Raw genomic sequence first — 27,951 nt, forward strand, 5'->3', positions numbered from 1 at the left:
TATTTTTGAACTGACTTCTGCCTAGGTTTTCGAATGAAGCAAATGAGGAACTAGAACAATGTCACCATTGTATTGACAAGATGAGAGACTGTCAGCACGCGCATTTAAGAGATTCCCTGGGTGACCAGTATTCATACGCTTGTCTCAAAGATTTAGTCATGCGCGTGAAATATGCACGCCGAAAAAAAGGCAAAGCAACGAATGGCACATTAAATCAGTTACGGTTCCTTTGATCGTTTATTCCTACATTTGATATCTGAGACAGATCTAGAGCTAAAATAGCCACAGAACGCATGTGTCAATGGATGCCAATGTTAATGCAATCAGCATTGAAGCAATATAGCGACTTACCATTTACCATGCAAGGTAGTTAACCCGTCCTCTGCCTGACTTTTCCTTGTTCCTCTGTTACTCTCTCACTGATCTTTATATCCCGGTGATCGGGTGGGTTGCTTTTCTGTTCAGATTGAACGACCCGTCTTTGGTTTTATCTGTGGCTCATGAGGTCGTTGCTATCCTGGCGAAGTCGAACTCACCACACCCCTGCAGCGTTGTGAACTTTTTTGTTTCCGGGGCCTTTGTGGTCCCGGGATCGCTCATCTTCGCATTAGGAGTAGGCTTGCTGTATATGGTATCGTCGTTTTTGGCACGGCTAGACTGTCGTGCCCACAATGTAAGCACTACAATTAATATTGAATTCAATTTTGGTGTCTTAGTGCCAAAACCACGATCTGATTATGAGGCAAGCCGTAGTGTTGGCCTCTGGATTAATTTTAATAACCAGGATATCTTCATCTTCCCCCAATGCACGAGACCCCCACCCCCCCTTCCTACCGAAATGTGGCGGCCACGGCCGGGATTTGATCCCGCATCCTCGTGCTTAGCAGCCCAACACCATAGACGCTAAGACATGTATAAAGCAGGTGTTTGCGCATAGCAAAATGGATATCGGTGTGGATACCAAATAGAATGATCAAAATGTATTCAACTCCTTGCACATATTTGTGGGAGCAGGGCGATATTCTAGGATTTAGGTTAACTTGAAATAAATCAGGTATGGTGGTGTCCAACGATCTGTGTGGTCAAATATTCATGCTGCAGTAAAGCAATCGCTAGGTTGGAAGAATACAAAAAGTAGAAATATGGAATAAAGAGACGTACGTGCGATGCCAGGAGCAACTAAACAAAGTGAAAGGCCAGAAAAATGTAGCAAGTATGAAAACAGAAGGGGAACGTTGGGAGGGCATGACATATATGAGAACGCGTATAAAAGTATTATATACTTTCTTAGAACTACATAAAAATATTTGGCATTCTGTTTAGAGTCCGAAGTAGAAATAAGGCTGCGCGACAATAACGCTCGTAATATCCATCCATCCATTTATTCATCCGACGTATGCCCCACGGTAATAGTTGTCGGTCCGCAGTCCGGAACCTTCGCACTGAGTGTCCAAGGCACCGCCTTATTGGTCGACCATCATTGGCTCTAGTGTGGCAATTGAGTGACCAAGGGCAATTTAGTGATTTAGTTGGCTTCTTGGCAGTTTGCTTTGTATACTGACCTGTTCATTGACGCATGTTTCAAGTCATGTGCAGCCCGGTGACCCTGTGATCAGTAGCGTTGCTGCCATGTTGATTTTGCTCTTGTGTGCGCTGTCTTTTGTTGAGGTGCAGGAAGCATACAGCGTATAACAACGGGAGACCAAATCGCATTGTGCTTGAGTGCGGCTCCCTCCGTGTTTCCTGTTTTCGATGTTGTCCGACGTGTAATCAAGGTAGTTTTCTTCAAAGTTAGTGAATTTTGCTTCATTCATTTAGTTGTTTTGCCATGTTCGTCTATTCGCATGCTAGCTTAACCGTTGAAGGTGAAGCTGCGATTTTTGACGAGACGGTGCAGGGGAGGGGGGGGGGGGGTTAAACAATTTTCTGCTGCCGAAGACAACCTGATCTGTACTATGCTGTGATAAATAAAAGCCCGCTTTTTCAATAAATGTGGCCGTAGTGTTTTCTTTTTCTCTATGAAAGTTCTGCTCTTGACCAGCCGATTATCTTCCGGTGGTCTGAACTTGTCAATGTAACGGGTAAAATGTATGCATTCAATGGCTGGCGTACAGGTGTAAGTCTAGACATAACAAAATTGAAAGGCCTAGGGAATATCGCCGATCATCACAGGGCTTCAATGGTGTTGGACGAGCGGGGTCTTGTCCACTTTTCCACCTGCTGGACAAAACGAGTGGACAAATGCAAAAGTTTTGCATGCAATTGTCTTCAATGCAAAACTTCTCCATAAAGACATTAAATGCACGTTGACAGATGTGTGCGAAAGAGCCTTTTTTGAAACTGAAGAATCGCATAACTAAAGAACCACGGCTTCGCATATACGACGCTTCAAGACCATGTATACTGCGATGCATGTGGTGAAGGGATTGGTGCCGTGCTGAAGCAGCCAGATGACAAAAGCAATGAGTGCTCCTTCGCATAATATTCCCGTAAGCTATTCAGGCACGAAGTTAACTACGCCATCAGAGAGAGAGATAATGTCTTTTCACAGTAGATGTGATAGATAAGTGGCATTGCTAACTTCATGGGAAGCCGCTCACTGTTGTAACATATCATTCTGTGCTGCAGTGGCTGAATAATCTCAAGAATCCTCAAGGTCGGCTTTTTCGGTCGTCATTGAAGTTATTAATGCATCAGGACGAATTTTTCTTCAACAGCGAGGCTTTTCTTTCGAAGAACCCGTATGGGTTTACTTTGTAGCAATTGCTACGATTTCCCCCCTAACTAACTGTCAAGGCATTAGGCGAAAATTAAACATCTGAAAGGCGTTAGCCATGTTGAAGCTGACGTACTTTTCAGAGCTTATGCAGTGCTGCTTGTCTCGCCCACCGATCTTCAGAAATGTAACAACGAGCGCCCCAGAGGAACGTACTTGCCATAAAACGGCATAGGTATCGTCAAAAAGAAAGGCATAGGGAAGATATACGTGCCTTATGAGCTGCACCCAATCATTGTAACGAACGCTCATCAACATTTTGGGCATGTCGGCGTGAAGCAGACATTGTCACTTCTGTATTCACAATGCTATTGGCCAGATATAGTAACCGATGTCCCCAACTAGATTCGAGATTCTGACCCATGCAAGAAATACAACAAGACCCAATCAAAGAAGTACGGATCACTTGACTCACTGCCTCCAGCTGAAGAACCTTTTGATGTCCTTGCAATGGGCACCATTGGAGGATTTTCCGGATACGGCTCATCCAAAGATTCATCCGCTTGGTCATTGACCATGCCACTCGCTATATATGGGCGTTCGCTCACAAAAGTGAAAACATCAACGTCTACATTTCATGCTTCATAAGCATTTTTGCTGCCGGCAAACCATGGAAGTTCCTTTCAGATCATTGAACAGGGTTCACAGCAATAAAACCTAAGCAGTTGGTAAAGCATACCCGAATACATCAGCTCTTCACGTCGTCTCAACATTCTTAACGCAACGGTATGGATGAGCGGACAAATGAGACCATAGTCGCCAGACTTAAATGCAAAATCATCGATGAACCACGGAAGTCTTGGACTAAGCTCCTCTCGGATGTCGCTGAAGAATACAATAGAACACCTCACGAAGTCACTGGTTACACACCTTCGTACCTGATGTATGGAATTCTATCTTATCCAGCCATATTGAAGCAACGAGATGAAATTGCGGAGGAACCAAGGAAAAGTGGGGTTAAAAACTCGCTCTCCTACCACATCAAGAACAAAGTAAACTAGGACAGGAGGTTTTTCCAGCTTTACCTTCAAGTCGCTGACTCAGCACTTTACGAAACATCATGGCATCCCAACAATGGCAAGTTGAGTTCTGCCATCGAAGGTCCAGACAAGATTCTACGCAAGGTATCACCAGTGAACCAAGGAAAACATCGGGGAAATTACTTGTACTTACTAATTGAATGAATGAAATGATAATTTGTAGCAAATGAAGTGGATGGAAAAATTACCTATATATATATATTGTCGCGAAGCACTTTAAGCAGAAAGCGTTCGCGACTAGAACGCTGGAGCAGCGAGAGGTAGTGTAGCCGACCGAGCGCCGAAACAAGGTTGTTCTTTCTCGTCGTCGCTGTCTCTCTCCTAGCCACAGCCCCACTGCTCCTTATTTTACAGTACAGTTATCTCCCCCTCGGAAAAGGAAGCCGTCCCGGCGACCTACGGGTAGGACAGCACAGGCGGATCATAGTAGGGCTTGAGACGCTGGGCATGCACAATTTCGCGTCCACGACGGCGATGATCCAAAGGTAGCTCGAGGGGTTCCACAATTGACTGGAGACGTTTGGTTGATCACGCGGTATGGGCCTTGGTACTTCGACGCGAGTTTCGGTGACAGTCCGGTGGTAGAGGCTGGAACCCAAAGCCACACTAGCGAGCCAAGAGCATACGATACAGGAGCATTGGAACTTTCTCGATAGTGCTTCTGGCGTAGCTGGTCTTCTGACGTAAATATACGGGAAAGCTTGCGACACTCTTCTGCGTGTGCAGCAGCTTCGGATAGGGTAGTCGTTTCCGTGGAGTCAGGGCAGTACGGAAGGATAGCATCCATTGTGGAAAAAGGTTCGCGTCCGTACAGGAGAAAGAAGGGCGAAAATCCCGTGGTAGTCTGCGTGGCGGTGTTGTAAGCGTTGGTCAGAAAAGGTAGAACATGGTCCCATTTGGTTTGGTCGGATGCAACGTACATGGCCAGCATGTCACCAAGAGTGCAATTAAAGCGCTCGGTCATGCCATTAGTCTGCTGATGATACGCAGTAGTGATGCGATGAATAATGCGGCATTCTTTGAGGAGAGCCTCGATGACGTCGGAGAGGAAGACGCGGCCTCTGTCACTGAGTAGTTCCCTGGGAGCTCCGTGGCGAAGGATGATGTGGCGCAGGAGGAACCAGGCGACGTCACGTGCAGAAGCGCTGGACAAAGGGGAAGTTTCCGCATAGCGCGTAAGATGGTCGATGGCCACGATTACCCAGTGATTGCCATCTGATGTGGTTGGCAGAGGTCCATAAATGTCGATGCCTACTCGATCAAAAGCACGTGCTGGGCAAGGCAAAGGCTGCAATGGGGTGGTTGAACGACGAGGGGGATCTTTACGGCGTTGGCAAACCAGACAGGAGCGGACATAATGATAGATGAATCGATACATCCCCCGCCAGTAGTAACGAAGGCGTAGACGCGCGTATGTCTTCAGTACCCCTGCAAGCGTGCACTGGGGATCGTCGTGGAACGCTGCGCAAATATCCGAACGCAGTTGTCGCGGGATGACAAGCAACCATTTGCGGCCGTCCGGGAGGTAGTTGCGACGGTACAAGAGCCCGTCGCGAATGGAGAAGTGATGTGCTTGGCGACGTAATGCGCGATTGGTAGTGGGTGTCGATGGGCTGGACAAAAAACGCAGCATGGACACAATCCATGGGTCTTTCTTCTGCTTTCTTGAACAGGGTTCAATTGATATGCAATTTGTAAGGGACGTGTTTCTCGATTTTTTCACAGGGCCTCAAGGCAATATGTACCTACATACGGTTCTGCTTCAAAAAGTACGCGGAAATGAGAGCAAAGGTAAATATACAATTTACACCTTTAGATGTGATCCTTTGTTCCTAGCCTATTCAGAAACTGTTAGCATAGTCTTTACGTTGCTAATAACTTGAAGCGTACAGGGCTTCTCCATAAAGCAATCAGCTGCCTCCGGCGCGGTGCTGCAGTCACCAGAAGCGTGCTCCCCGGAGGCGGGATTTGTGGTGAGGGTTCTAAGCTAAGTATGCTTTACTCGGACGCGACTGCCACCAGTCGCGTCCGAGCTCTGACGCAGTGAGCGTCTGAAGTTGCGCAAAAGCTGTTTTCCAGTTTTTGTCACGGCAGAGAGCGTAAAAAATGGAGCTTGGCTGGAGCAGCGGTACGCGATTAAATCTTGCTTTCACCTTGGCAAAACCGCTACTGGGACGCTTGCCTTGGTTAAGGAGGCTTACAAAGACGGCGCCGTGTCAACGGCCCAGGCTTTCCGGTGGTTCATTGAGTTCAAGAATGCACTGTACACCCTTCAACGAGGGGCTTGGAAGAAAATGTGGCCCAAATACAGACTCTCCTTGACTCCAACCGTCGTTTGAACATCACAATAATTGCCGAAAACCTCAACATGTGAACACAACGGTTCCCAATAATATTTCTGAACATATGAACATGCTGAAGGTTTGTTCGAAATTTATGTCAGAAGTGTTGAATGATGAAAAAGAAATTATGAGTTGACGTTTCCCGTTAGACGTTGGTGCAGTTAAAAATTGAATGGGACTTTTTAGACGGCGTAATAATGGGCGACGAATCATGGGTATTCCAGTACAACTCCGAAACCAAGCGCCCTAGTACGGAGAGGTACAGCGCCCTAAGAAACCGAGAATGTCCAAGCCCAAGGTACAGCCAACGTTCATTGTCTTTTGTGACAAGCGTGGGGTGATCCCCAAAAAGGTTTCACTTTCAGGATAAACCTTCCACGCCATGTTCTATAACGAAGCCCTTGAGCGGCTTCACAGAACCGTCAAACGGAAACAACCAGAGATTGCCGATTGCTGGAAGTTGCAACACAACAACGCTCTAGTCCACACCGCCTTCGTTGCGACCGCCTACCTGGCCCGCATAGGGATCGCAACCTTGCCGCAGAAACCGTGTGATCCCGATGTGAGCCTGGCGTACTTTTTTCTGCTCACAAAGCCCAAGAGAAGCCTGAAAAGGCACCATATCGACCATGTTCCCGCCATGGAACGGCTGTCACAGAGTTTCTGAAAAACATTACGGCAGCTGACTTCCAGGAAGCCTTTGCAGAATGGGAATCGCGTTGGCAGCCGTGTTTCAGTGCCCAACGTTTTGAAGAACTTTAATAATTTTTACCCATCGAATAAAACGTTCTTTCTACCAGTACCAGTCTAATTATTTTACAGACAAAGCCTGTACCGTCGAAAGCCTATTTATGTTGCAATGTTTCAGTTGCTGCCATTCAGCGACGGGCTAAGAAAAAACGAACTGTGGAAGTGATTGTGGTTTACTAGTTATTATGTGATGTATTGCATACATTGGCATTTTAGATTACCATGCAGTTGTGCAGTGGCCCGGGAATGTTGTGTTTTCTGTCCTTATTTCCTTGCCAGAAATTTCGTAATTTTGATTGTACAACGTGGCGCTTAGCCTTTTAAATATAGAGCATAACACACCAACGTACGTGTTTCCAGTCGGTTCGAACTAATATTGTTAGGGACAAGCAAAGCAATAAAAATATACCTTCGTTTTATCCGAGTGTTGGTTTGTTTTATATAATGGTGCTGATTTTCTTCATTTTGGCAGAACAAAAAACAATACAGCGAAGTTATGACGGAGTGCGTGGTGAAGAACACAATCATGGCACTGAGCCGTTTTAGTTCAGTAAGTAAACTGCATGCTACTACCTGCTCAAAACGACGACTTAGTTGTTCTCTTACAGTTATGGTGCAGAACGTAAGCATAAGGAAATGAACGGTGATTCAAAAAGAGAGCCTCAGCCGGCATTAACCAATTAAGGACCAGCGTGACCATATGGTCCCGTTAGTCTGCACAGTGGATTTCATTTTATTAAGATTAACAAAACGGCACCAAAATCGCCTTTGACATGCCGTTAGACAGATGAGAGTTCCCTTTATGGATATCAAGTGGCAGCAGGTGTCAGTCGTTTTGTGGGAGCCCCTCGCAAAGGCGGGAATAAGTGTTGCTGTGCGAGTAGCGTCGCCATGCATCACTCCAAGGGGTAATGTGTTTTTTTTTCACTACTTGTTTAAACAATAGTCCAATATCCTTGCCTCCATATTGCTCATCGAATATGTGACCTTCTATGACCATTTGTGACAAATTTATGTTTGATTTATCCATCAACGAGCTTGTTATCTTGCACGTTGCCATATGGTCACGTTGGGCTACCTAGCTTTTTATTTTTTTTAAACTGCATTCTCGTGTCTTGCACGGCTGCTGGCGCATTCCTGCAGTGGTGATTTCTTATTTTATTGTCTTAATAGGATGATGTTGGAATAAATAGCGAAGATACTCGAAGAAGACGATGACAACGTGTCAGTGATATATCTACCCGCGAGAGGCTAGCACCTATTCGGATGAAGAGTCGGCCGATGAAGACTCAGGCGGGCTCATTGACAATCTAGTCTGGCGGCAGCTATGAGCCGGCGCTGAAACTGTTTTCTCGGACGGACGCCGCATTGGTGGATCCGACTCGGACGATGACGACCCCAGACGGGCAAGGTGACGGAACATGAGACGTTTCTTCTGCCGTAGTTGATGCTGCCATTCCTGCGAAATTATCCACTGCTTCTAAGTGGATGAACGGTGATCTCCAGAAAAGCCTTGGCATATTTCCCTACCCAAATTTTGCTGCTTACAGGGGCTTTTTCCCTGTTGAGTTGTCCGAAATCTTTTTTGACGAAGCCGCCGTGGAGCAGCTAGTCGAACAAACAAGAAAGTATGCATTATTTTTCAGTATGCCCTATCCGGAGGTTACCAAAGAAGAATTAGGTTTTCTTGGAGTGCTCCTTTTGTCCGGCTATAACCACTTGCCAGGGAAAAAGTGCTATTGGAACAGCGGCTTGGATATGCGCAACACGATTTTCTACAATGCTATGCGGAGAAAGCACTTCGTACAGATAATGCGATTGCTGCATTGTGCGAAATGCAAACCTAACGCTTAGTGACAAGTTGGCAAAGTTGCGTCCATTGATGGCGCTATGGAAAGCAAGGATTCTGGAGCACTTTCAACCTGTGCGTCACCTGAGCTATGACGAAAATATGATTGAGTGTTATGGTAGTCATGGCTGTAAACGGTTTATAGGCGGAAAGCCTATCCGCTTCAGGTATAAAGTATGCTGCCTACATGCCAAGAACGGCTACCATGTAAACTTCAAAGTGTATCAAGGCAAGCAGGGGGTCCCGGAACATCTGAAAAATATGAAAAGCACTTCGGAAAAGCAGTGGCGCCGCTTCTTCAAATGGTGGATGAACTCGCAGCAGAGACACACGACCTCCCTTTCTTTTTCTATTTTGATAATTTATTCACAGACATGCCGCTACTCAGGCATCTCAAGGCACAGGGCTACGAAGGCACGGGCACAGCGAAGCAGAATCGTGTTCCCACAGAGTGCCCTATCGCTCGACCCCAATTCGTCAAGCCCCAACCTCGCGGGCACGAAGAGCCCGTGCTGAGCGACAATGGGATAATTGTTGTCCGCTGGATGGACATTTCTGTAGTAACGATTATAAGCACCATTCACGGCGTAGAGCCAATGTCATCTGCAGACAGGTACTCTCGTGTTCAGAAGAAGCAAATCGAGGTGTCCCGCAAAAAACACTGTTGCTCAGTACAAGTTTTATGAGAGGTACGGACCAGATTGATGCAAATGTATGCGCCAACAGGATTGTAATCCGTGGCAAAAAGTGGTGGTGGCCGATTTTCACTTGACTTTGTGATGTATCTATCAGCAACGCTTGGACGCTAATTCGTAGCACAGGGTTCAACGTCACGCAGGTGGAATTCCGCAGGCAAATTGCACAAAGCTACCTGTTGCGATGGGACAATAAGCATAGAGGACCTGGTCAACGCAGAATCACAAAGACTGGTGACGTCTTGACTGGTACACGGTATGACCCAGTGGCCCACTTTGTTGCACCAATACCTAATGGCAAGAAGTGGAGGTATGCATGAGATAATTGCAACAGCGCAGTGCACACACAATGCACAAAGTATGGCGACGGCATGTGTATTCCATGATTCAAACCATATCACGCTAAATAAGTGCTCGACTATTCGCTATGTAGGCTTTTTGTGATGTTTCATGGCTTGAAATAAATGTTTTTCACTTCGCGTATTTTGCTGTAGCGTAAGAGCCCAGTGTGACCATATGGTCACGGGCTATATTTCAAAAACTAATTAGGCAAGAGTAATAATTTTTGTATGTGAATTATTAGTACAAGGATAAGTTAATATATAAGAGTTATCTTAAGATAGCAAGAAAAAAAAGAAACCAGTCCCTAATGGGTTAATACGTTTCACAAGGTAGACTTGTCCTTCAGAAAAACATTTCCTTAGAATTCAACCTTTCCTTTTTTTCTCCATCTCGTAGTCAAATTTGGCCTTCATCTTTCTGCGGCATGTTCGCCTTCTTTGGTTTGTTCCATCTATTGGATGTGCGAACATAGCGAAGAAAGAAGTGTGGACAGTGATCCCTGACAGGATTGCAGAAACGACGGTAATTTCATATAGATATAATGTACACTCGGGAACTTATGTGCTTTAGTCTAAACTATTTCTGTGTTGCCTTTCCCGTGACAGTTGCGAACTTAATGCTAGAAATATGCGTCAGTTTTACGTTTTTTATTATTCGCTAGGGTTTACGCTTTTGCAGCACCAACTATTAGTGTTCACTGAAATTTTCATTTCAACACACCTCTGGTAGCTTCAGAAGCTTGAACACCGTATGGATACAGAACGGATCAGAAGGTACAACTTCTGCAGTGGGTTTTGTCACGTTTACAGAATATGGCCTCCTGATAAAACACCCTCTTTAAGAATGTCAGATATGAGAATGCTAACAATTTCATGTCTAGTATATATAAAACGCACCTATGCAGCCACTACAAAGACAAGCCTTCAGCAAAACGTGCGAAAATCAATGAAACAATTGAACCCGCTGCATGAGATATAGAAAGTTTGTAGAAAGTTACTTATACACGTACAAGGGTCCAAAAGCTTGACAAGTGTATTCTGTGATTTATATCCTTATTAATATGCGCGATAACAACGGAATACACAGACGCAGAGAGGCACAGAGCAAGGGTGTCCTTAAATCTCTGTTTCTTCCGTTGTTTTCGCGCTGATCGGTAAGTATGCATCATTTCCAACTCACCCATCGCTCGACGTTAGTATCTACGTCGTAATTTTCCGCGTTTGCCTGAAAGAGAATATGTGCTACAAAGTCGATGTTATTTAGAGGAAGTCTTATGGCTGATGTGATAGCGAAGTTTGAAGCGCCCCAGTGGGATTTAGGCATTGAAAATATGTCAGCATAAGGGAACTCCTACTTAAGTTAACTAACCTTTTAATTTTCTTCTCTGTATACACTGGAAGAAGGCGACCCTCTTAATATATAATACATTTGAACTCCTAGACCCATATTCTCGAAACACTTCTGACAAAAATAGGTTTGAAAAACAAGCGTAGGTCAGTCGTTAGAGAGAACGTCAAAGCAAGGGCGACCGGCTCATCACAGAAACACCCTACAAAAAATAGGTTTGTAAATTCGGTCCCTGATTTCGAAAAATCTCCCCAGAAGCTACAAAGTATACCACTGGTTATCAGCTCGACCAATATGTATGTGAGCAGGTGTGGTGGCAGATTACACAATTTTAACGGTGTCTTCATACAGGATGGCATATTTAGCGCCAAAGATCGGCATAGCACACTAAACTTCCTTTGCCTATCTCACAACTCGTGGGGTCTGATTAGCCAAAACTGTACTCAGCAAATCTTACTTGGACTTGAACTCTACCGAGCCGGGCTCGTTGAAACTCACACTCACTAAAATTCTACTCAGCCGGGCTAATTTGGACTCATTCCCCAGAACCAGACTGAGGCAGGTTCACATGGCCTACAGGCTCACTGACTTAGGATTTCTCGTCAGTTCAGCACATCTGGCCCTGTGCGGCATGGAGGCCTGCCGTGGAAACAAATCTTGGTGTTGCAAATTTTGCAACAAAAACAAAACTTCACTTTACGCAATGCGGCTTTTTACCTACGATTCGTGATAGCAGCATAGACGGTCCGGCTTGCCGTTTAGGCTCGTTGTTGTTACATCACGATAGGCGCTAAGAATGTTTAGGTCCTGAATGGTCTACAGGATCAACAGCGGTTGAGTCTGTGGCAGTACGTCCCATAAGCTTGATGCATAGTTCGGTCTCTAACTCTTCTTGCTCGCTTATTTGCTGTCCATCGCGTTGAATGCAAATACCAAGCACAGATGAAGAAAAAAAGGCCAAAAAAAGCGTCACGTGACCATCATGTAGAGATGATTGGGGACATCAAATCGATTAGCATTTTATGCCATTATTGGTGCAAAATTGTCGACGATGTTTTAGATCCCGATTATTCTGAGGAGTGACACATAACCAGTCGCACGCACTCTGCGACCCTAGTTCCCGTCAGAGAGGTTTATTGAACAGCAGCACATTCCCAGTGTAATACCCCATGGCTCAAGCTGACGTCAATTAGATTCGTTGGAGAGCGGCACGTACTGAGTGGCGCACACTCAGTGACCCACATTCGTGCCATGCATGGCCATTGATGCGGATCATATACCCTGTGTTACATGCCCAGTAGGCCAAGCTATCCCGCCGATTGGTTTTCAACCTTATTCCGTCACGATAACAGGACGATGCCGGAGACACTTAATCATAGCCTACCCCGTGAAGCAAATCGCCGGGTGGAGGCTAGGTACGGACACACACACGCACGCATACAAACACGCACGCGCATACATACATACATACATACATGCATACATACATGCATACATACATACATACATGCATACATACATGCATACATACATGCATACATGCATACATGCATACATACATACATACATACATACATACATACATACATACATACATACATACATACATACATACATACGTATCGCAAAGTGGGTGAAGTTTCGAAAGAATGCTAACCACACTAAAAATTTCAAGGAAAGGCTCATGGAAATAAGCCGTCAACACGTGAAGCGCAGTGTCAATTTCTAGCCGCCGAGCGCGCGGAGTGTACGTACGCAAAAGAGCGGACCGGGGGGCGAATGGCGAGGGTCGATCGTGACGAAGGCGCCACTAAACGTTTCCCCCGTACCAAAGAATGTCTTGAAACGGTTTATCAATCGTGCAGGTTCTACTCACGAAGTACCGCACACATAAGCCCCGGAGAAAAGGGGGCTAGAGGGCGTCAGAGGATGCTGGCTTGACGTTTGGCGTCCCTATTTGTTTTTTAGTGAAACAGCTTTCTCTCGTTCTTCGCCCCACTTCATAAGTTTCTAGCCGCGTTTGGACAACTTCGGGCACTACATGTTGCTAGTTGTCTCTAGAAATAAATCACGTTAATGTGCGGTGATCGGTTTCAAAGCCTGGCAGGCCAGCACAGAATCGCGATGCTCCAACTACACCACAGGCACACGCGTGAAACTGCGGAATAAAGTCCCACAAGCCATCACTTTAGAGTCTTCGCGCGTCCACTGCCCTCTATAGCAGCAATTTACGTCCAAGAACTGAGCGCGCGCAGCTCGCGCGCAGAAAAGTTGCAGAGCCGGATGACAACACGAACGATATCTGGGTATTTCCGTGCTGGAATTTTTTTTGGTAGTAAAAACCGCAGCGTACATCGCAGTGCGATGTGCGCTATCAACCCCATCGCGTTGGTGCTGCAACACTAGCGACGTTTCTTTACGTCACTCACTCACTTACAAAGTATATGTTTCACTTAGGTTCACTCGGACTCAGACAGACTTACGAAATTTCTACGCAGCCTGGCTCACGCGTACTCAGATTGATGCAACACCTTCTCAGTAGGGCCTCATTCGGACTCAAACTAACCAAAATTCTGCTCCGTTGAACACGCTTGCACTCAGACTCACCAACTTCTACACAGCCGGGCTCACTCGGACGCAGCTCCCTGGGTCGGTCCCAGCAAGTGGACGTCGGTGAATTTGCCGACCCATAGTCAGCACTGCGTGAAACAACTGAGGAGGGGCTTGAGCGATAATGCTGGCGATAATGATGGCGACACTTACAATGCCAGCAAAAATGGAAGGCTACAAAGTTTCAGGTCTCGCAGGGAAGCATCAACACTTCTTAACATACCATCCTTCACGCATTCGAGAGAGGACGCCCTCAATTAGAAAAAGCACGAACATATTGTCTCAGCACACTATACGCATTATATTAACAGAGACCCAGCCTCCTCCACTTGGAAACAGTGCACAGCCGATCCATGAAATAGACACACCTCACGGGAGTGCCCTGCCAACTCCATGTTCAGAAAGACAGTACTTTCTAAACTACCACACAACAAGCGTCGCGGCAGCTGGGAGGAGTGGACAACACCTCCACGAAAGTTCGAAACCTTTGGCGGCCTGTTCTGGTGCAGCACGTCAGGAGGGCGCTGGGGCAGGAGGCCCGGACTTGGACTTTAGTTCTTTTAGCACTAATAAAAGTTATTTGTAACTCTCACAGCACTGCCAAGGTGAGAAGTGTTCGCGAGGAATACGTCGTTGCGACCCCGTACTTTCTTTCAGAAGATTTTATTGCTGGTTCGAAAAATGTTTTACTCTCTTTAGTTGCTAACTGTTGGAAAGTACAAACAAAGTAAAAAATTAACAGATTATGCGTTTGAAGATCACGATAGATCTTTTGTCAAGCTAACAAACTTTACTTCTAAAGGTTGCTTGATTTTTTCGAGAGGTTCATCAACGTGCTCCCGCACTCCTCTTGGTCGTTTTGTTTAGTTTTGTATGTTGGAATAGAACAGCTTCTACCACTGCGGCCATGGTTCCAAACCTGTGCCTGCGTAAATTTTGCACTTCTGATGAGGAAGGCGCTGAATTCTTGTACACTAATGAGATCCTTCGCTTGTGTAGTAAGACTGTTTTCAACAAGACAAAATGAAAGTTCACAGGAAGATGTAGGCCTAATATGGAAACTGTGTTTGAACAAGAAATGTCACTGCGACAAACGCTTCCTCGAGGAGACTTGTCTTTGCCAGGACAACAACCATGACGCAGCAACCCCTTGCGAAGACACGTTGCCTTGAAGAACCGTAGCACGTTGTCGCCAGCAATTACAATTGCAAGTATCAGTGCTAGTATGATGTCATCTCTTGCTTGTGTTCAGTCTAATTCATTGGTTCTTTACGGAAGCATAGAATGTCCATTATCAAATGTTGTCTTCGGCGACATTCCTTGTTTGCCCAATGTTATTCGACAAAACAGTGTTTAGATTTTATAAGTCTTCAACCAATTACCGTGATTTGCCATTAATTCAGGGGCACGCCTCTTCCAGAGCTATCGAGGAAAGGACCTTCAAGATGCGATGGGTCTACTTATCGATGGGAGGGTAAGGTACCCTTTTCAATTTTGAACACCGCGCACATCAATCGAAGGTACTGCTGTAGCGTAGGAGTGATGAACTGAACAATTCTCAAACAGAAGAATTTACCTGTGGGAAATGGTTACCCGTTTCTTGTACGCTTAACTCAATGGCAGTTATCAACGAGATTTTGTGTCGATGTCAGTAGATGGAAACGAAGAAAACGAAAGCAAGCGAAACGTGCACAATGGCCGGAGCAAACCGACGAAGTGGCTTTGTGACTAGTGTGTTGCGTTTCTAACCGCGAGGTCGCGAAATGGAAACCCGGCCGCGGCAGCGGCATTTCGATGGGGGTGGAATGTAAAGACGCCTGTGTTCCGTGCATTGGGGGACGGTAAAGATTCCCTGGTGGTGAAAATTAATACTTAGACCCCCCCCCCCCCCCCCCCCCCGATGGCGTCCATCATAATCAGATCGGGGTTTTGGCGCGTAAAACCCCAGGTGAACTGCAGGAGCGCTGTCGCGCTCAATTTGTATCATGGCTAGGTCATGGTCCAACGCGCGTGATTGCCTGTATTTTCCTACATGTATTTGGCCCTATAAAGGTTTGGCCGGAAGAAGTATGGCATCTACGGACTATTAATCTTATGAACGTCAAATATTCTATAGTTGAAGGTGTAGCGTCTGTGCTTCGTACTAAACGAAGGAGCATTTTTATAATATGCAGAAAAAATTCTAAAGTATTACATATGACATGCATTTTCACTTATGGCATTTCAGCCTATAGCTTTTGGGTTTAGGACTGAAAGCCTCAGGAGCAGCAAGGCTTTAAAATATTTTTTGAACAGGATAGTCTAGGAGTTTCTCTAATTGAGGAATAAAGGCTAACTGAAATATTTCGTGAATTCTATTGCGCGTACGGAGGCAAAAATTTCGCTTAAGAAAAAGATTCCTGGAAGCATGCAATCATTACGTTTTTACGTGAATAAAGACTTCAGTAAATAGCATTCACAAGTTGCAGGATAACGGGTTTAGTTAGGAAAACATAATGTGCGCCGCTGCAAATAGTATGCTTACGGTGTGGTGTTTCATGGCTATATATACCCTTTCAAGGAGTGTTTCTATCGCTATAAACAGATGCCGCTTGCGTAGCGCCTAGCCATTTGTTGCCTCAAGGCATGCCTCGTCGCATCCATGGAGGCTTGACTTGCGGCCCCGGTGGCTACGTTCCGATAGATTTTCAATGCGAAAACGCTCGTGCTGTTAGGTTTAGCTCCACAATAAAGTCCACCAGATGGTCGAAATAAATCCGGAGCACCAGAAATACCACGTCCCTCATACTCGAGTGTGGAGGTTTAGGACGCGAAAGCACACAAGAATCGATCGACAACTGCGGATCTGTCACAGGGCTTTTCGCACTAAAATCCTGATCAGCTAGCGGTGTTATTTTGTTGACAATAGAGAACCACTGAAAAAGACGTTCCCCTGGTTAATGTTGTTCGGCTAACATTGTTTTTTTTGTAGCTAAGGTCCTCCCTGGTGTTCTTCGTCCTTAATTTTTAGCACCCCAAGCCGGGAAAGAAATGTGGAACCGTCATTTAGCTAAAACCAAGGTTTTGTTTCACAGAAATCATTGTGCGTTTATTATGGATCCATAGCGAAGTTCCCGGCGAAGTATGACATCCACAGCAGCATATTTAGCAGAAACCCGCTAGCATTTGTAGGTGCCATTTTTTTTTGTTTCCATTAAACGCCCAGCCATATTCACTGACACTGACAGTAACGTTTTTGTTGAGTGAAATCGTTAGAGATGAGGCCAACCAAGTGGTTTAAATATTTCACGTAAGAAAGTTCTAAGCTGAAGGTTTAGCACGAGCCGTAACGTGAAAGATTGACGAACAATATTACTTCTTTTCTGTAACTGTTCGCTTTGCTAAATTTCTGACTATAGACAACAGCACCTAGTTATTTTTATTTCTAATTGCGTTGCTCAGTTCTTTTTTTCTCTCATCCTTTCTTCCGTTTTTTTAATTACGTATTTGTTCACATTTTTCCGCGAACACCACTGTCTGCCGCCACTCTTCTCTCTTTTAGAGAGACTATAGTTCACTGAACTCCAACAGAGCATATAATCCGCCTCCCCCATTCGTCGTCCAGGCCCCTTACCCGAATAATGGAGGCTACAGTGACACGACAATCGGCTGAAACACGACGCTACCTCACATTCCTCCACCGACGTTGCATAACACACCGTGCTCTACAATCATACACCCTTGCCGCTAAAACACCCTCGTTCGTTGCCTCGCCCACCCGCCTTACCCGCACTTTAGAAGAACCATATATATATATATATATATATATATATATATACTGTGCCGAGGAAAGTATATGTCGCCTTCAAAAGGTCAAGTCCACTTGTCAAAACGTTGGTTCCGGCTTTCAGTTCGTTCTTGTTTTGGTGATCTTGAATTTCTACTTCCCGCTTTCCCCGCGTTCCCACACAACACCGTAACACCTTCCCCACACAACACCGTAATATAGATATATATCATGCAATGACATCGCACCCAATTAAATTAGTGAAGCAATAAACATGGCATGTGGTTTCCAAGTCATGATCAACAAGTAAAAATGTGCGATGTGCGATTTACAGTAATCGTGCTTTAACAGCGGCTGAAAGTACACGTACCACTGTGCCTCAGCAAAAACTTTCTAGGCCAGCCTTCCGCTGCGCGTACCATACGGTCGTGCTCTTAGCATTTGGACAAGACTTAATGAGCATGAACAACGGATACGCGACATTATCATTGCTCTAGAAGCTTCAGCCTAAGTTTCTCGCCGCTATGTGGGCAACAAATGACATAACAGCGGCTTGACGCCGCACCGACGGCGTGCGCTGCTGTTGTGAACAGCGGCAGCAGACGCCGGCTGAGGCAACCAATGGACCCGTCACCAGGGGAACAGTCATCGGCGCCCACGGCAGCGTGGCGAAAGCGGTCTACAACCAGCCTAGCAGTGGCAATGGCGAGAAGCCATAATGCTGCTGCTAGCGGGCTTCTTAAAAAGCTCTGAATTTGTCACATTTGTGAATATTTCATATTTCTGCTTCAAGGCTCTGCATGATTATGTAGCTCCAGTATCTTTATTGGCGTAGAAAGCTATGATAAAACCAGAACACCTGTATTTCGTGATGAAATTTATAATAGTGCAGCTCATGATTACTACATACGGCGGGATGCAGTAAAGTATAAAGACGCCTTATACTATTCATAGGAGAGATTAAAAGTGGAATCGGATGACGAATAAAAGCAACTATAAAGAAACAAATTGCGGAACAATATTGAAACACGTTTGTTTGCAGTAATTTCAATGATAATATAGCCATATATTTTTGCACTTCACTTCAAGCAGGCTTTAGCAGACATTTGTAGTAGACCACAGAACCTATGACGTCTTTTGCTGCACTTGGCAGTCTGTGTAACAGCAAATAAGAATTGACTGCGTGTCGTCTTCTTCATTAGCTGGAATAAAAGTCCGTGACTTCGCACTTCGCCTGGCTTTGCAACCAAGGCCTCTGAGCCCTAAAATCCGATGTGGCAATCTCGACTCAGCATCACAGCTAGACAAATGTCTCCCAGACACATCCCGAATTCGCAGTGCACGAAGACAACTTCGTTAACGTATAACACCGCCAAAAGTGTCAATCAGCATGCGGGTGTAGGCAGCATTCGTGAGTAAATAATCTAACCTCTTCGCAAGATGTATGGTAGCCTTCGTGTGGGACACACGGTGGAGCCAACCCTTCGCGAACATTTACGGTCGTCGCCGTTCAATGTATAACAGCTACAATAGCGGTCGTACACAATATGGCGCCGCGCACTTACAACGCCAACGTGTTCATTTGTTGTCTTTTGCCTACACTATTTATAGCTGTGGTGCAGTAAGTCTAGTTTTCATGCTTACAGCCGTCATAAATAAGGGCTTTGGTTAGGTGGGCCTAGCAACACTTTATCTGCATTGATAACAAGATGACATTTTTCTACACCAGCTACAACCTTGTAGCCAGTGTCAATAATGGAAAACGGCCCTAGTGAGTCATTCTTCGTCCAGTGGTTTCACTCGGGATTGAACAGAACATACAGGCACTGAATTCCTCTTGACGCACATATTTACACGGCGCATTGTGAAAGAACAGTGATTTCAAAGAAAATAAATGAGAGGCTGCTAACTGGCGCTACAGCTCTCATCTATAGGGATATTTCTGTCTACAGCAAAGCGGTTTATTGGTAGGTTCTGGTGGATCTCGTTTAAAAAATTAAATTATATGGTTTAACGTGCCAAAACCACTATCTGATTACGAAGCATGCCTTAGTGGAGGACTTCGGAAATTTCGACCACCTGGGGTAATTCAACGTACTCCTAAATCAAAGTAAACGGTTTTTTTTTTGGCATTTCGCCCTCATCTAAATGCGGCCGCCGTGGCCGGGATTCGGTCCCGTGACCTCGTGCTCAGCAGCCCAACACCATAGCCACTGAGCAACCACGGCGGGTAGAATCTCGTTTCGCTGGACATACAGCAACAATTTTTCATATGTGGGCACGTCTGGAAGATGGTGCAATGTCGGGCAAAACCACGGCGGAGCTGAAGCTCCATACGTTGCCCGATCCCGATGATAATGCAACGCTGGGCCTACCACGGCGGAAGGGAAGCAGGCGTTCAGCGATTCCCATGCATGGGCAGATCCTGAAAATCGTACAATACCGGCCAGATCGCGGTCTAGGTGAAGCAGGCGTTGAGCACTCCCAATATGCGGGCCGATACTGAAGATAGTGCAATACCGGGCCGACCCGTAGCGGAGATGCAGTTTGCCGTTAAGGGGCCCACATGTTCAGATTCGCTGGTCATCCTTGTTCGCAGAGTGGAAGGGCATTGATTGTTTTCTCGCTTCGGACTTTAACAATAACTCAACAGAGCATTCCAAAGTCTGTATGCCTCTCTCATAAGGGCAGAAATTCGGAATATTTGTTTTTCCCTAGAAATTGCCTATTGAGGTACAGTTTAAACTCGATTTAACGAACTGATCACTATGCTCGAATTATTATGCTCGAAGTTCGGATACCGAGTCACGAATTTTTTGGTCCTTCCAAATCGAAATTGTAACGTTGCGACACCCAAAACGTACGGCGGAACTGTATTTGCCGCCAACCCACACATTCGTGTGTAAGATGACCGCGAGGGGGGCGAAATTCCACCTCCCTAGCGCCATCTGGTTCGTAAAATCGCTAGCGACGGCTCCGCCCGTTGTTCCGTGCATGGGTGTAGCATGCAGCCTCGTAAAAATGAAGCTAGGGCAGTGACTAGGGTGCCTAGAGCTTTCAACGGCAAGCAGTTAGAACGCCCGTGCGAAGGAAAGCCGATGTGCCTCAAAATTAGAAAGAAGTCAGAGCTTTTTCACTCATTTATTTCTGGAAAAGTTTCACTAAATCGGTTTTATTGCAAGCTAGTTTCAGTAATTCAGGTTGACGAAAACATTGAACCTTACGGGTACTTGCTGTAGAATAGAAATTTCTTCATTTGTTTGGGAACTTCGTAAAATCGGGTTTCGTTAGATCTTGTTTAAACTGAAATTGTATAGGTAATATGCAAAATAAGGTGGAGTTTAAGCAGCTTGACTAGCTCCACGTTACTTACCACGAATTAAGATACTTATCGATACTATCGAAGGTACTATAGATTTTAGAGTAATTCATGCCAATGTTGCACGGCCCTTATAACGCTGGTAAAAATCTTCATATGTACGATAATATAAATTTGTTATAGCAAATGAAAGGGCAAGAAGTGTAGACTCAGTGGAAACATTTGTTCGATATAAAACAAGAAACAAGGGTGTTAATAAAGGGTTGCGTCCAGGTAATGCCACAGAGATCGGCCTTGCCTATACTGCGCTCTCGCCTGCTTTCTGAAGGAAAGACAGGCAGGTGGGAACAATGTAAAAATCGAGACTTCTCTGATATAAGGACAGTTATAGAAGTACTTCGGCAATCAACGCCGGCGCATTAAAGGTTGGATACCAGTTTAGTGTCATACAAAGTGGCAACAAGTTCCTTATGTCATTCTAGGAAATGATAGAGGCGAAGTCGTCCAATTATAAACCTGTATGCATAGTATAACTTCTACGCCCTGCTGAGAAAAAAAAAAATATTCCTTCACTGCTTCCCGCTCAAGCGTGGTAGCACTAGAAGTTTCCAGAAGCACGGAACTAATGGTAATTCGTCGTTACGTGGGTGGTTTGTGAGCAAACAAAGCAATTACTTTACGTTTTCTGGGTTATCATGCGCACAACAGAGATGGGGCAATAAAAGAAGGCTAGACGCAAGGCAAGCGCTAACTGTTAATTGAAGTTTAATTGGACCAGACGGTACACATAAAGAAGCAAGGAAGGCGCGCCGACCAAGCCACGCATAAGTGACAAGAAATGTTGTAGTACAGTGTAGTGGGTGCAGTGCTGGCCACTCTTCAGCTCATTCGGTGCAGGCTAGGTTTACTAAGCAGACGGCGCGCTTTAGGTCATCTGGCTTCGCTACTCGAAAATGATAGAAAGAGGTCTGCGATGGCGCCCTATGTACGCGAAGAGCACAAGACCTGAAATATGTCGCAAAGAGAACGGGACGACGTGTATCAGTGACGAGCCTGTAATATTGCGCAACAATCAACGAAATTACTCTTGGAAAGAATGCTGCGAATTTGTTGTCTCAATGAATTGCAAGATGAGTGCAGTATTCCTTGCCACTTATGCGCCGTGTGTTCTGCAGATTCTTGCTTCTGCTTATATTTTCTGCCTGTTCTGAATAAGCTTTGAGTGCGAGTTAGTACTCACACGGCCGCTCAATGGAAACGCACTTGGCCCGTCGCGTCCCGCCAGTTTTACTGGGCGAGGGCGTGATGCGAGAGTTTACAGTTTCCGCAGACGGGGTGCCACTGCTCCGGGACGCTTTGCAGGAGGAAGATCGCCCGAGCGCCGCAGGGCCAGTGGGTCTCACGCGTCGCAGCGGGTTTCTTTATGATATACGACTGCCCTACTGGATTTGCGCACGTGTGTGATCGTGTACGGTGTGAACAGACGTTAGCACAGACAGTGCCATGCCGCGCAACTGCTGTGTGCCGCTGTGCAGCACCAACGCAAGGAAAGATCCGACGACCCGATATCATGAATTTCCGTGCGATCCTGAACGGCGGGCAGCATGGTTGAAGAACATCGTTTCGCCATGTTTGGCGAAAACAGCCGTTAAACTTCCCATTCAGGATGGTGAAACTTCTCTTGCCGGTTGCCATCTCATCTGCAGCCACTGAGCTCTCGAGTGAGAATGAATTCATCACCATGTGGAGTGAGCTAGTAGCTGACATAGAGTTAGCACCAATTGCTTACCTGGCCGGCTACGTTTCAAGTGCATGTGAGGAAAAGGTACAGTTATTTTACAAGTTTAAAAAATTGGATTAGGCGTGCATTCTTTTGTCCTTTGTTTAAGCGATTAATTCACACACACACACACACACACACACACACACACACACACACACACACACACACACACACACACACACACGCACGCACGCACGCACGCACGCACACACACACACACACACACACACATATATATATATATATATATATATATATATATATATATTGAAATATGTCTGGGGTTGATTTCATTGCGAATATAGTAGATTATGTTCTTTTAGTACCGTTTTTCAAGCTAAATTGTAATGCTCGTCTTCAGGTGGCTTGTAATTCCTGCAAACTCCTTTTTCAAGCAGCGAGGCCAGCTGAAGCAATTTAGAGATTGATCCGCAACGTTGAGGATGGATGGCTAAGGTACCCAACAATAGAAGCAGTTGGCCTGTGTAAGCTTGTATGCACCTTCGTCACCAAGGTCATGAAGTGCTGAGACGTGAGACGAACCAGCAGGCTATGTAACACCTTGGTGTCAGTACTACTTCCTCATTTCACAATGTCTGGCGCTGGCTTGTGAAAAAGAGGATCGCAACCACGCTGACGACCTCTGCAGAGTATTTTTGAGCAAGCTCATAAGACCATTGTTGAACTGTGCTAGCAGCCTGAATTCGACAGTGGAAAACATTTTGCTTACACATAAACCTCTCTCAAGGAAAGCTCTTCGCTTGTAATGTTTTCAGGTTCTGTGTACATGGATGAACTTTGAAATAAAAAGAAAAACTGGACTCAACCTACTGACTTCTGGCTTTATTCTTTTCTTTCCAACCATCCATGTAGGCTAGTAGTGCCCATTTGCAAAATATTTCCCGCATATACCCGTGAACCGGCTGAACTATAATGCAGTACATTTCTGCATGTCCAGAAACGCAAAACAGTGTTAATCATCGGGTCTAACTGTGGACCAGATTGATCCTAGTTCGGACTTATTTAAACGAGCATTTTTATGCTAACCAACTAATTATATGCAACAAGTTAATGTAGCGGATAACCAGCTTCGTGTGTGTCGAACGCTCGAAGAAGCGCACCTAACATAGGTGACTTCCGACACAAATTGTCGCTGACAACTGCAGCGATGCTCACGTACTGCTATCTGTAGCAAATCGCCAGTTGACATTACCATTCATATTTTGTGAAACACCGCTACACAGCTCTTTATCGGAACAAATCAAGCGCTGACCGCGCGGCCGCGGCGGGCGGAGCGCACAGCTCTCCCCTCGCAACTGTCCCGGAGCAGTGGCGCTGCGGCGGTGGCGATGGGAACTAGGCGCGTCACGCCTCTCTCGGCCGATGCGACGGGCCGCACGGCCGTGGTACTCATCTTGTGTCTACACATTTTTTTTTTTACTTCGTAATGGGTGTGCGCTTGTAAACCATAATAGTACGAACAAACTAGCCCACAACAGGCTCTCAAAGCTATGAGGACACCCTGCAGACAAGAATTGTTATTCTAAGGAATGAAATTGGTGGCACTGCTGTCTCTTGTCAGGAAATCTCTTATAATGCAATTTACGTGCTTATAGCTTCGAAAAACATATGTATTATTTCTAACTCAGTTTTGATAAAGTCCGCATGACTTAAAGTGGTAATCTTCATTCAGAAAAATTTCGCCGACGATGGCGTAGCACAAAAAAGGACAGCTTTGCCGTTACGGTAAAACAAGCATAAAAATTATTAGTAGCAACGTGGAAACGAAAGAAATTTGCCGCTACACTAGTATGCCCCATACTTGCAGCAACGCTGACCTTCACCTTCCTCCTGGTCCTGTTTTACCAATTCATCAGCTCCAATGTTTCTCTGACTTATTTTGTTCCATAAGGAGACAGGCAAGTTGCCTCCGTCTTTTACATGGGAAGCTTTTGCAATCACTATACCATATTCGATTCCAATTTGCCGCAAGACATCTAAAGTTGCGTGGTTTTCGTTGTTAAAGTTAAATCATCGAAGCAGCCAAACATAGGACTGGGAGGCACACATACACATTTTTTTAAACTTTTGCAGTGAGGATAATTATAATTGTCATCGGCGCTCCCTCGAAATTGGGCGAGTTCTAATAGTCACCTAGCCTGCATGGTCTAATCAGGTTTTACATCTACTGCAGTCTAGCACTTTGCCTATCTTTCCTTGATTTTTCATTTCTTAATTGAAGTTTTCATCTTGATATTGTAGAGATATATGTCGCTGTAACGACTCTTGTTATATCATCGGTTTCCCTATTCTTTTTGCCCAACAATAATATAAGCGTTTCTCTCTTATCTCGACTGCTGATATTTGAATTCATCCACACGCTTTGAATCCCAGAGCCTCTGGAACGCGACTTTTTGTATGGGTTTCGCAAATCAGGCCATTGAAACGCCATCTTATGTGACTTTAAAGCAAATCGTCAGCAAAACATTTTGACATGCTACGTTTATCAGAACATTTCGTGGATGCGAGCAAAAAATGATGCCTAACGCATATTAGTATAACAAAGAAAGTGCAATATGAAACCAACAAAAGTTAGCCAGCTTCCGTTCTACTAATAATGGTGTGCGTGACAAATTAGCCTGTAACTTTTTAACGGCACAAGGCATATACGCGATTTCTTGTGGTCGGTAGAGGCATGTTGGGGGTTGCATAAAAATACAAAGTAAAAAACGCAATTTCTTCAATCGTATTTCCAGACGGTCCGCATACCTTACTTTAAGGTTTAAGTTCCTCCGACCGTAGACAATGCACAGTTTCCTTGATTTATTCTACATTTTATCTATATTAATGTCCTGCATATTGCCGATTAACATAGCTTGAATGCTCTGCTTTTCTTGTTCTTCTTTGGGGGATGGCCGTTGTAGCTTTTTCTCATTGCTCCTGAAGTGGTCGAGTCCTTAGCGCAACACTTGTTGGAACTAATTCCTGTTCTTTTAAAGGCATGTAAACGCTCTCGTGAGAAGCATAATTTACCGCAGTAGCTAAAATTCAGAATGCATACAAACGTTAACGCGGTGGTACCAATAAGACTGAACCTTAAGTAGTCAGTCCTGTTGGAAACTGAACGACGCCACTAAAGGCTGCTCAAATATGGCGGGATAACGCAGGGGGAAGTTTGAAGTTCAATAAGCTGAAAATGCGTTTGATGTTTCTTAATGCAAATTTTTAATCAGTGTTCATCTCTCGTCATGTTGCTCTTTTTCGCAGAAATGCCTCCTCAGAAACAACCTCATTCCTGATACCGTTGACGTGGCCTTACAGTGCGTCCGCTGGCTGCGAACGGCTATATTTTGATAGTCCTACCTACGAAATATTCCTTAATCGCCTGTGGAAGCGGCGTGCTGAAGCAGTGCTTAAAGTCATATCCCCGCAGTATTCGCGTCATCGTGTGTTCTTTTAAGGGCGAATAAAAAATGGACGATGAAGTCAGTGTCTCCTTTCTTTCTTGCCAATAAGATTGCCAATAAATACGCCAAGTACATCCTCAACCAAGCCTCCCAAATTCTAAAACTATCCACCCTGGTAAAAAATAATTAGATTCCTCGACACAGCGACATTCCTGGGAACACGCTAATTCATGGGCGAGCTTTGCAGCATCAAAGCAAGGAAGAAGTCGGAGACGACAGTGCAAAGTTCAACCATCAAGCAAAATTACAGCGCATTCTAAGACTAAATTTCACCTAAAATAATTCACGAAACACGATTCCCGACCACTGAGATCCACCTACCTCTACGTGGTCACACGAAGCAAATTACAAGCGCGAAGTTCCACAATTCGAGTGCTTGCCAAGATTTAATCGATCAAATACCGTGACCCCCAATTTCATCCACTGCTAACTCCAGCAACTGTGGCGCATATATTCTGGGTATGCCCAATTCATGGATCAAGCCCAGCCACATTAATAAGCCGAACCCAACTTGCACTAACGGACCTCGAACAAGAAATGATGGAAACTGCCCGCTTGGTACTCGGAAGTCCACCTATCACTTCAAGGCTTAGCGTTTGGTGCAATAAATTGCGCATAACGGCCATCCCCTGTTTGGCAATAACGGACCCTGCAAGGAAGCCCGTTATAAGTAAAGCACCTTTTTTTGTACGCTGCTGAATACAATAAGCCAAAGAGCACTGCACATATCGAAAGTTTCATTCATTCATTCATTCATTCACTGGTGAGGTTAACAACACCGAATGCCCTTACTGTGGGGAGAAAATAGGTGCAATCAACATAAAAACGGGGAACCATAACATCATAGCATCCACCATTACAGAGCCGGGAAGTTGAGACCAGTCACAGACGGCTAATGGGGTAAATTCAATGCAAGCATAATACCTTTGTTTTATCGCGCCGCATCGTTCCTTCAGAAAATTGCATAAGGAGCTGCCATGCAGAAACATTGGGAAAATACAAGGATTATCAGCTTTTGACAAACGTGAGCAAAGCTCATGTCTGGCGTCAATAAATTTCAATAGCGTGTTTGTTTAACAAAGCGTGTTTCACGTGCCAGAACGCAAGTACAATAATCATACTAGCTTTCACGCTAATCACTTTCTTGTATATTTAGAATTTCAAGTATTGAGAAACTGCAACAGAAGACGTTTGAATGGTACCACAGAAAATAAGGTACCTCGTAGGGCATTCCGCGGTCCGGTTCACTCCCGAGGCGATGCACCCCAACCACTATCGGCCGCCGGGTTCGCGAGCGCCTGTACCGATTTTTTTTTTTTTTTTTTTTTTTTGCGGTGGGTGCAGGCGGTGGGTGTCGAACTAACCACCTACCAAAGAAGTATCTAAGTAACAAATTCTGCTATTGAAGCTGTCTTCATATACTGTTGTCGTCCAACAACTTCTTTCTGCTTTTAGACACCTTGTGTCTACTACTGCTTCAGCAGTGAGCGTATCTCCGCACGAGTATGTACTATATATCATCAAATATTTCATTGTGTCTACTACTGCTTCATCAGTGGGCATATTTCGGCGCGGGCATGTAGTATACATTATCAGCTATATATTTCATTTGATACAAAAAGATCTGTCTATTAAAATATGGGTCAATAATTATATGACGAAAGTAAGTGAAGCAGCGTCTCTATTTTGAAGCAAATACTGTTGCTCCTCCTGTATCCGGGCTCTGTTAACTTCAACCATAGGAACTTTACGAAAAGCTACTTGGGACGTTACATACCCAGTTTTCTGCATCTCGGATGAAAAGGGCGCGGTAATATATTTTGCAAAAGATGTCCACAGGAAAATAATAATGCACAAGACATAAC

The 27,951-nt window shown here is 45.1% G+C and overlaps 1 long non-coding RNA gene across 1 annotated transcript; it reads left to right on the forward strand.

Annotated features, from left to right (window-relative positions):
- The first annotated feature begins 7,378 nt into the window (after nucleotides 1–7,378).
- Nucleotides 7,379–26,054, forward strand: LOC129387384 (uncharacterized). The gene is made up of 3 exons (XR_008614630.1): nucleotides 7,379–7,458; nucleotides 15,172–15,225; nucleotides 25,887–26,054. It is a non-coding gene; the product is annotated as an uncharacterized lncRNA (long non-coding RNA).
- Nucleotides 26,055–27,951: the final 1,897 nt, after the last annotated feature.

The sequence above is a fragment of the Dermacentor andersoni genome, chromosome 2 (genome assembly GCF_023375885.2).
Source record: "Dermacentor andersoni chromosome 2, qqDerAnde1_hic_scaffold, whole genome shotgun sequence".
In the NCBI taxonomy this organism is placed as follows: Eukaryota; Metazoa; Arthropoda; class Arachnida; order Ixodida; family Ixodidae; genus Dermacentor; species Dermacentor andersoni.